Raw genomic sequence first — 10,324 nt, 5'->3', positions numbered from 1 at the left:
ATAATATAATATAATATAATCCTTATAATAAAAACAACAACAAAAAACGCGAAGTTAGTATAATTACAAGAAATTACAAGAAAGTAAACTATAATCATTACATTATGAAACTTGAAACTGATTCGGTTGAACTTACGATTTCCGCTCAACAAATTTCATAGTAACATTTATTGAGTAGTTTCCTACCAATATTTTGTTTTATTTCTTATTTTGAAGCGATTATCGAGTCTTCAAAGACATTGCGGTAAGCTTTTCTTGTTCTCCAACAGCGTTCAACATTACATGTTTTTCGCCTTCGGGACAAGCTCACAGTGTAGTATCTGTTCTTCAGTTGCTGCATTTCAATTTCTTGTTCTCTCTCAGTGGAGGAGAAATCCTTCACGACTGAGACAAGTTTTATTTTTGTTCCTTTTCTCCACGTTAAAAACAACCTTGGTGTCTAACTCTGTCCCATGGGGAGACATTGTAAATATGAACATTATACATTAACTAAAAACACTGCAAACGTATCCATTTACTAGCAAAGATATCCGCGCTTCTTCTTCGCATGGGACTTTGCTGCGCACTCGCCCTTCCCCCGCCGACCTCCCCCCAATGTAAACAAAATGTTTGTTTTTTTGGTGGGGGTGAACGATAGCTTTTGTAAATTTCTATTTTGTATGTCTAATTCATTAAAATTAAAATATACGCCAATTATGTGAACACAAATTTCGTCTCGCAATTTCATTAGTTTCGTACGATGAAAATTTTATTAAAATTATTACTGGTTTATTTTGCTCTTCTTTTAAATGGTACAAAAGTTATATTGATAATATTAAATCAAAATAAAGTTACATCGTTTTACATATAGGGGGGGTAATTCTGTGGTGACTTTAGGTAGTGCCTAGTGATATCATATATGGCAAAAAAAATTATATTTTATATTAAATAAATTATGAAGAAAATCTGTTTCGCAGGCAATTAAATACACTTGCTATGGTATAATTACAATAAATCCTGGTCAATTTTATAAACAAAAAAGAAGCAAATAATGTATGGGATGATGGATTTTGACACATGGAAAATTGGACTTGTGTCTGACTAACTCTGTCCTTGTGGGTATGCAAGTAAATGAGGACATTAGTTTTAATTATTTATCTCTAACCCCATACCCCTCTTCTCCCGGGCATCGGCGTTGAAAATAAGGGGAAATTATGTATTCTGGAGCAGAAGTTCTTCAAACAAAAAAAATAACTTATGAATTATATCGGCGTACTTATAGTTTAAATGAGCAAAGAAAACAACGGTATATATGAATAATCAGAGGGAGAAAGAGGAAGGATAAAGAATGAAAAAAAGATATATTAGGTAAATGAGGGAGAGAGAAAGGAGAAATTAAAGAAGGGTGAACGCGAATGTGATGGAGCAATAGCGTAAATATGAATAATCACCCTTGAAAATTCCTTTAAAATTACCAATTAATTAGGTTTTCTGCGGGATAAAAACGAAAATGACGTTTGAAATTACGGCAAATGAGTAGTTTCCAAGATATGAAGAAATGTTAGTTTTTAAAAAGTGGGGGATCACTTTTCTATAATAATGTAACGTAAAATGAGCACCCACTTTGTGATTATCACATGATGAGAGGTGGATGACAAAGGAAGAAATAAACAGATGCGGAGGAAAAAATCGAACAAAAAAAACGAGGGGTTGAGAAATGGGTGGAATGGAGAATAGTTGTAAGAGAATTAGAATAAATGAGGGATTTGGGAGTGAGTGGAAGGAAGAGTAGTCTCGAGGAAGAGAGAATGAGATTAGGAGAGAGGCAGAATTAGAAAAGTGAGAGGGGGAAAGAGAGAGGGATAAAGATAGAATGAAAAAAGATATATTAGGTAAATGAGAGAGAGATAGAGAGAGAGATAGATAGAGAGAGAGAGAGAAAGAGAGAGAGAGAAAGAAAGGAGAAATAGAAGAAGGGGTGAAGCAACAGAGGAAGACAGAGATTTCGAAAAAAAAAGTAAGTAACAGATCAAGCGCGGTAGAGAGTAAGGATATATATATATATATATATATATATATATATATATATATATATATATATATATATATATATATATATATATATATATATATTATTATTATTATTATTATTATTATTATCATCATTGATAGAATTGTTTAAACAAAACCCAGATGTGTCAACCAAAGAGTGTTCAATGTTTAGACAGAGCAATATGAGTATGACATATATATATATATATATATTATATATATATATATATATATATATATATATATATATATATATATATATATATATATATATATATATATATATATACAGAGAGAGAGAGAGAGAGAGAGAGAGAGGAGTAGTAGGAAAAGATATATTGAGAAAAATAGGGGAAAATCTTTTAGGTGAAATTATCTATACCAGCATGAATAACATCTAATGTCATTTTATCTCCGCATTTGTTCAATTTTATTTTAAGAACTTTAATATTTTTACAAGAAGTAAAGAAGGATTCACTCTCCATGATTGACCACAAAGAATAATCAAGAACGTTAAGATCACGTGATGAGGTCATTCTTGTTTGCTGATCCAGGACTAAAGTTGTCTGTGTTACTTAAGCGGTTTCGCACCATCTTGCAATCAGCAAATACAGAATTATACAATCGGGTCAATTCACTTTTAAAAATGTCCTCAATGTAACGTTCTTTGTTAAGAACAAGAAAAAATAGTCTATTGGCATTTTAAAAAAATTGATGGAGATTTCCCTCTTTCAGAAATGGCTGCTCAGACCATCACTGATGATGATTTCTTCATTTTGAAAATCTTTCCGGCATTATCAGGTATTCTCACAAGGACATTTTCATTTTGATGCTTGTTGGATGTTGAAGTGAGAATAACTTTTCATCTGTGAAGATGATATTATTGAGCGTGCCTTGTCTGATAATAAGGTTTAACAAGAGTCGATTTCTGATGAGTTTCTTTGCAATTGTGGCTGCAGAGAGAACTGTCGCTTTTGGAGCTTATAAGATGACATTAAAAGGTCACTTTGACATATCCTTCACATCGTCCTTGGTGATGTTTGTGCTTTGTTCGCCATTTGTCACATGCATCTTTTTGGATTTCGTCTGATTTTGCCCTAACATTTTTGATAAGTTTAGGTGTTCTTAAGGTGTGGGGACGTTGTTTATCTTTGATCAATGAAGTTTACAGGTAATTAGTAATCGTCCTTTTTATAAACATTTTGTTGATTTTGAGTTTTGTTTCCCCCAACTTGAATATTTCTTGTGCCGTACGTCATTCTCGTGTTGCTCTATGGTTAATCTTCTCTCCAATTCAACATTGTTTAAAAATTAACATCTTTTGTTTCTAAAAAATAAGAAATCATACATTACATTATCATATAAAGACAATTAAATAGTAAATTTATTTTAATATTATCATAATAAATAGTTCAGAAATTTTGTAACAGGGCTTATGTCCACACTGTATATCGAAAGAAGACACTTTCAGTAGCTGTAGGCGACAGCTAGACGAATTCCTCACGATTAAACGTTGATTACATTTACATGCAAATTAGATACAATCAGAACGTTGGAATTGAAGTGGATTATAAACTGGTCGAGAGAAATTGCCTATTTCTTGCTATTACAGAGATTAAGCGGAGGGAGTACAGACCTACGAGTGAGAGGTACTTGGAAAAAGTAGGGAAGGATTTCTGATTTTGATTGTATTATCGAGGTGAGCGCGAACGCAGACCCCACACTTAGAAATAGCATGTCCGAGTCATCCACATTTGGGACGATCGCAAAGGTCAACCCAACCGCAGTGCAATGGATGGGCCTCGCTCTGGGGGAACGACCTTAATGATCACCGTTACCCCTGCGTAAGGTAAGTATGATATTTAGCCCCTCGTCCCCGGCCTTGGCATTATCTACTGCCAAGGCCTCATTTGGGGTACGAAGACGCTTAGGCACAAAGGCCAGTAAGGGGAAGTGGGGAAAAAAGGGGTCTTTTCTAGTCCTTAGCTAGACTTGCGTAAGATAGCAAGTACTTTATTATAAAACCTATACTAGAGTTTCTATCACGCACTGTTTCGCCTAACATTCTTACCCGGACCTACTTAAAATAACAGCTCCCCAGCTTACGGGATGGCAGGCGACATTCACACTGTGATAAAGGAAAAAAGAACATATAAAATTATATACAAGAAATAAAAAGGGAAAAATATGTACAAACTAAAGGTTTTTTTTTTTTTTTTTTTTTTTTTTATTAATTAAATGGGGGTGAGATGATGGGGAGGGGGGCAAACTAGAATACACCCAAAAAGAAAGAAAAATAAAATAAATTAACAAAATGCCTATGGGGGCGGGTTAGTAAGGGGACCCTCCCTACCTAACAGCTGGTCTGTCATATGAAACGCCTACTGTCTTCCGGTCCTCTTCCCCCGGGGGGAAAGGGTGAAAGCAAGCAGGTCGTTCCCTAAAGGGGAGTGGAGGAACTAGGGACATGTATGGAAAATAAATTAGGGTCGGGGATAATAGGGATGGATGGCGTCTTCCAAGATAATGTACGTAGTGGGCAAAATAGGCCTGGGACAAAATAAAACAAGTGGACTTTTGGGCATCTTTGGAAGCTCTCCTAGTGCCAATCTATCAAAAAATAAAAAGCTATGGGAACAGGATCCTCACGCATACTACCCTAATCTAGGCCCTATAAAAAGCACAAGCTATCCACTCTTGGTGGTTACTACCTATCTAGCCTTAAAACTACCCAATATTATAAGGTAAACCTTATATTACTTGTCTTGATTGGACTGGGTTCCGAGAAAAAAGAAACCTCAGCACCCTAGGACCAATACCACTAGGGTGGAAACACGAACTTAAATCTAGCGCCTCGTCGGATGCACAAACTAGTGTTGTGCACCCATCTCCTATCAAAGTCGATGTGGGGCAATCTTTTCCAATCACATCTGATTTTCGTTTTAAGTTGATGCTTAAAACGAACAACCAGATCGTGATCAGAAACGGATTGCCCCCTATAGACAATGTCCAGACGTGAAACCCACGTCACTAACCTAGCCACCGCTAGGATCGCTAGAAACCCCAACCGTTTCTCCCTGTCAAACGGCGGATCCACATTATCGACTACGTATGCTAAATCAAGTGGCACCGACGGCTCGGGGTCGATGCGAGCCGTTACCCCTTCGACATACTCCCAGAGACTCCGAACCCCGCTGCAAAGAAAGAACGCGTGTTCTCTCGTCTCCTCCTCCTCTTCATCATTGCAGCGTGGGCACGGGGGATAGTAATAATCCCTATCATGATCGTCCCTGGCTAGTTTGCCGAAGAGTGGCAGCGCGTCTCGGACTAGCCTCCACGTAAGCGAAAATTCAGCGTTATTGATATAGCTACTGGCAGGCGCCCAACTCCACAGCGAGAGAACTTCCCCCCTCGACAGATGTAGTCGCTCCACCAGCGGGTCTTTTGCAGTCCCCTCCACTACATCCCTATATAGCAACCACCTAGGCCGTGCAAGGTCACTGGACCCCGGCAATGCCCTAAGGGCGGCTCGGCATTCGGTCAGGAAACACCTTTCCCCCGCCGGTCTTCTGCGACCTTCAGCGGCAGGGTTGGATATGAGCCGTGGGAAAGCTTGCTCCACGACTGGTACCCAGGGCGTTTCCTCCATCAGTGTCCGACTCAGGAATGCCAATCTTTCTGCGTGCTTGTGACTTAGCAGATCAGGCATCCCCAAGCCTCCCTCGCTAAGCTTCTGTGTACAGACCTGTCTACGGACATACGGCTTTCCTTCTACCCAAAGAAGTTTGAATAGGAGATGCTCTAAAGCCTTACAGCGGTCCGCAGGCAGGGGAAGAACAGATAGACGGTAAAGGATCAGCGGAAACACGTATGTAGCACATGCCTCCGCACGACCCTTCAAGGACAATTTCCTCCGAATCCAAGTCCCTACTGACGACTCGACCTTAGTCTGTACTTCCGACCAATTCTTGTCCAGCTGGAGGTCCGGCCCGAACCACACACCGAGGATCTTTACTGGGCCATCTGTCCAGCCGAACGCACCTGGAAGCGAGTTTACCCCGGTCCAGGCGCCCAACCGCAGGCCAACGGACTTGCTGCGATTGATCACGGCCCCTGTGACAACTTCATACTCAGCGATCGCCTCTATCACCGCTTCAATGTCGGTTCGTCGTGCGACGAACACGGTGACGTCATCGGCGTACGCGGACACCCTGGCAACTTTGCCGCCAGGCAGAGCTATGCCGCGTAGGACTGGTCTCGCCTCCTCGTCCCTTAATTTGCGAAGGAAGGGCTCCAACGCCAGGACATAAAGCAGAGGCGACAGCGGACAACCCTGCCGCACCGACCGGGAGACCCCAAAGGACTCCGACAACCTACCATTAACTTGCACCACCACCGCGGGATCACGATACAGGGCGGAGATCCACTTGCGGAAGTCCGGACCAAAGCCGGCGGTTTCCACAACAGCCCTCAGGAACCCATGGTCCACCCTGTCGAACGCCTTGGACTGATCTAAATTGATCAGCGCGGCTTCTGTGTCGTCTTCTACCCCCTCTAAGATCGTGCGAATCAAGTGCAGATTGTTTTGAATCGATCGATCCTTCACAGCGTAGTTCTGATCCGGTTCGAGCAAGTCGCCGATAACAGCCTGCAGTCGATTCGCAAGAACGCGGGACAAAATCTTGAAGTCTGCGTTAAGCAGAGTGATGGGCCTATAGTCATCTAGATTCCCCCCTCCATGTTGGTTCCCCTTCTTCAGAAGCGTGACCACTCCTTTGGTTACCTGCCTCGGGATCGAGTCCTGGGCAAACCAGTGGTTAAACACGCCCGTCAGAAGGGGCACAAACATGGGCGACAGCCTCAAGAACAGTTCGTAAGGTAAACCATCGAGCCCCGGAGATTTGTTGCGGCCAACCTGCTTCAACGCAGTAATGACCTCACGCTCCGTAACCATCCCCTCGCAGCTAGCCGCTCGGGCCGCAGTAAGGCGGGGCGAGCCAGCTAAATAGCTGCCAAACTCCTGGCCGCGGAGTCTGGGTAGTTTGGTGAAGCGCTCCTCCAAATGTTGCCGAAACCCATTGCAGATCTCCCGTGTCGACACGAGAGGACGCCCTCCCAGGTTATTCACCTCCCGAATGTACCCGTCCGAGCCACGTCTTAGGGCAGCCTTACGCTCAACAGCGTCAACGTTCACGGCTTCGTTGGAAACTCTTTCTAACCTAGCCCTAATTAACTGACCTTCATATCGCTCGCTAGCCAAGCGATTGAGGTCCCCCTTAACTAGAGCTAGTTCTAGGGAATCCCCCCCTGCCACCGCCCGGGTCAATCTATCCTCTAAGTGCCTTTTGGTCCGAGCCCTAGTTAACGCGAGGCGTTGGCTGTATTGGACACAAAAGCGCCTAATGGTAGCCTTAAGATTAACCCACCATCTACTCTCGGTAACCGCCCCCACTAACTCCCTCTGAATTAGTAATGTCAGCTGCTCCCGGAAGTCGACCGACTCCAATAAGGAGGCGTTCATCTTCCAGTAGCCAGCCAACCTAGGCCTATTACCTAATTTCAAACGGGCCAACACAAGTTTGTGGTCCGAATGACCTAACCAGTGGAACGTGGGACAAGATAGGAAATCTGTGTCGCCCCTTCTAATTAACATCCTGTCCAAGTATGAACTTGTAAAGGCGGCCGAGCTAGATTGCCACGTCCACATCTCCCTCCCGGGGTGATCCAGACGAAACCTGTCGACCAGATCGCACGAGGCCATCAGGTCAGACAGGCTGCTTTCACACCCTCTCGACCCTCTAACCCCCCCGACCTTATCTATGCTGGGGTCCAGGATGGCATTCCAGTCCCCCATTAAAACTACCCGCTCCGGACCCGAAGAGAGAAACACCTCCACCCGCCGAAAAAAGGAAACCCTCTCGCTGGGGATGTTAGGCGCATAAACTGCCACGATCCGAAACGCGCCACTTTTAACGGCAACATCGACCACGACCAGCCTCCCATGAGCGTCCGCGTGGACAAGTGTAACCGTCGCAGACAGAGTGCGACTCACTAGTACAGAAACCCCCCCGGCTATAGAGACTGCCATATGCTGAGTAAACATCAAAATCGTTCACCAGCACATCGCAGTCCCCGGCCCCAACAAAGTGGGTCTCTTGCAAGGTGGCTATGTCTACCTCAAGGGCCACGAGATCCCTCAGCACGCGAACAGCCTTGCTTCGGGATCTCATGCCCCTCGCATTTAAACTAGCTAAATTTAAGCTCGTTTCCATGTTTCCACTGCCTAGTAGTATTCCTCTACTAGGGGTCTAAAGTCCTCGGGAGAGAGGACGTCGAAGGTCTGGCCCAGACTGCCCTTGAGCAGGTCGGGCGTAAGCCGCCCGTTCCTGGCCAGACCCCCCACGTCCAAGGGGAACGTCAATTTAATTGCCCTATAGAAGGAGGGGTGAACGTAAATAGGGACCCGACCTTCACATTGCTTAGCAATTTTTGTCAGAGATGGGTGCTCCTCGTCCATGAGCCTGAAGCCCGGGAAAGTTGTTTTTCCTGCCTCCAGCATCCTCCATAGTGCCTTTGATCTTCCTCCCCTATTTGGCCGCACGAAGGTGATGAGATTCGGGGCGTCGGCGAAATTCGGGGGTCCGTGATGTTCTTGGAGTCTACCGTTGTTAACTTTTCTAGCTGCCGGAGATTCTTTTTCTGCGTACCGTTTAGGTCCCCGACAGCTAGTTCTGCGTCACAAAGGCGCTCCCCAGGCCAAAAAGGATATTTTCTTGTTTTTTCCGTCCTGGAGGGCGCCTTTTCTTCCACTGCTTTCTGCGCCGACGCCGCTTGTTGGTCTTCCGGAGCTATTCTTTCCGGCTCCGGACTGTTGAATAGGGGAGGGGTAGGCTGAGCTTCTTTGGTGAGAGATACTGGAGGCTCAGCTGTTACGTCTTCCATAGACTCAGGGGGAGTCTCATTGGTGTTTTCTTCTAGAGGAAGCTCCTGTTCTGTGTCTTTCGGCAGCTCCTTCCTCTCTCGCTTCTCCTTGTTCTTGAGTTTTGGGGCACGGTCTTCTTCCTCCGACTCTGAGGAGCTTACCGGGAGCTTCCTCTTAGTAGTCGCCGCAACTGCCCTCGGTGTTGTGGGGGCCACCTCCGTCTTCTTGCCTTTTGCGGCGACTTTGCTCCATTCGGTCTCCCCCTTTGTCTTCGCCGGCTTCTGTCCTTCCTTGGGTTGTTCTGTTTTTGGACTCGTAGCTGTTTCCTTTGTTTTCGGAGCGTCCTTTCTTGTAGGACAGAAGCGGGCCATGTGTCCGGGCTTCAGGCAAAGCCAGCACAGCGGTCTTCTCCCCTCTACTATTACTGCCATGTTCCAGCCCTCACATGTCAGCTGGGCAGGGATCTGGTGGAAATTTTTTCTGTCTATCCTTATGTAGATCTTGTATGTCCCCGTGATGATGTTCCGGGGACCCTTGACAGGATGTACACCTTCGACCTGCCCAAACTGCGAGAATGTTGCGCCTAGCAGATCCTCCCCGATAAAACACGGGACCAACGTAAGGTAAGTATAGTTTTCATGTGCCCACCACTGTTTTTATATCACACTTCTATACTAACCACCGACAAACACCAATAAAAAGCTAAAATACCTCCACATAATTCTTACCAATATCAGTAGATCACAACATTTCATTCACTAATAACAACAATTCCTAACAAATAATTTATTATCATTTAAACTTACCAATATTTTCACAAAATACCTCAATTCTTAACGGAACTTTCATTTTACTGTAATATTCAATATCAAGGTCGTTTACATGTGAACAACATAAATTCATAATCTTTTCAATGAGAACAAATACAAACGAATGAAAACTTTTTTTCAATATTTTTATTTTTTGATTTCTTGATTAAACTGTACAAGCACCCATTAATCATATCAAAGCACGGATGAAACAAAAATAAATTAAAAATTACGATCTAAAGAGTTATTTTCCCGCACAGGAACAGTAATTTAAAAAATGCCAATAGACGCTATATTTTTTTTTCATATGGAATAATTTGCGTCGTCGTCGTCGTCGTCGTCGTCGATGTAATCGATAATATAGCATAGTTCCTGGCTTTACTATATTTGTGACGACAGAAGAAAAACAGGTTTAGTTTATCAATTTTTATGTAATTACGAAAAAAACAAAAAACAAAAAAAAAACAATTATTTGTTCTGCTAATTTGCTAACGCTCTTTCAAGAACAATAACAAAATAACCAAATTTTTATGTGTAAGTATTTTATACACTAGAATCATGT

The 10,324-nt window shown here is 43.3% G+C and overlaps 1 non-coding gene across 1 annotated transcript; it reads right to left on the bottom strand.

Moving 5' to 3' along the window:
• Positions 1 to 3,725: 3,725 nt before the first annotated feature.
• On the bottom strand, positions 3,726 to 3,888 carry LOC145271592 (U1 spliceosomal RNA). Its single transcript, XR_013866000.1, has one exon. It is a non-coding gene; the product is annotated as a U1 spliceosomal RNA (small nuclear RNA).
• Positions 3,889 to 10,324: the final 6,436 nt, after the last annotated feature.

Source organism: Euprymna scolopes, chromosome 46 (genome assembly GCF_053919585.1).
Source record: "Euprymna scolopes isolate OS-2025 chromosome 46, ASM5391958v1, whole genome shotgun sequence".
NCBI lineage: Eukaryota > Metazoa > Mollusca > Cephalopoda > Sepiida > Sepiolidae > Euprymna > Euprymna scolopes.
This window is presented reverse-complemented; position numbering and strand designations above follow the sequence as displayed.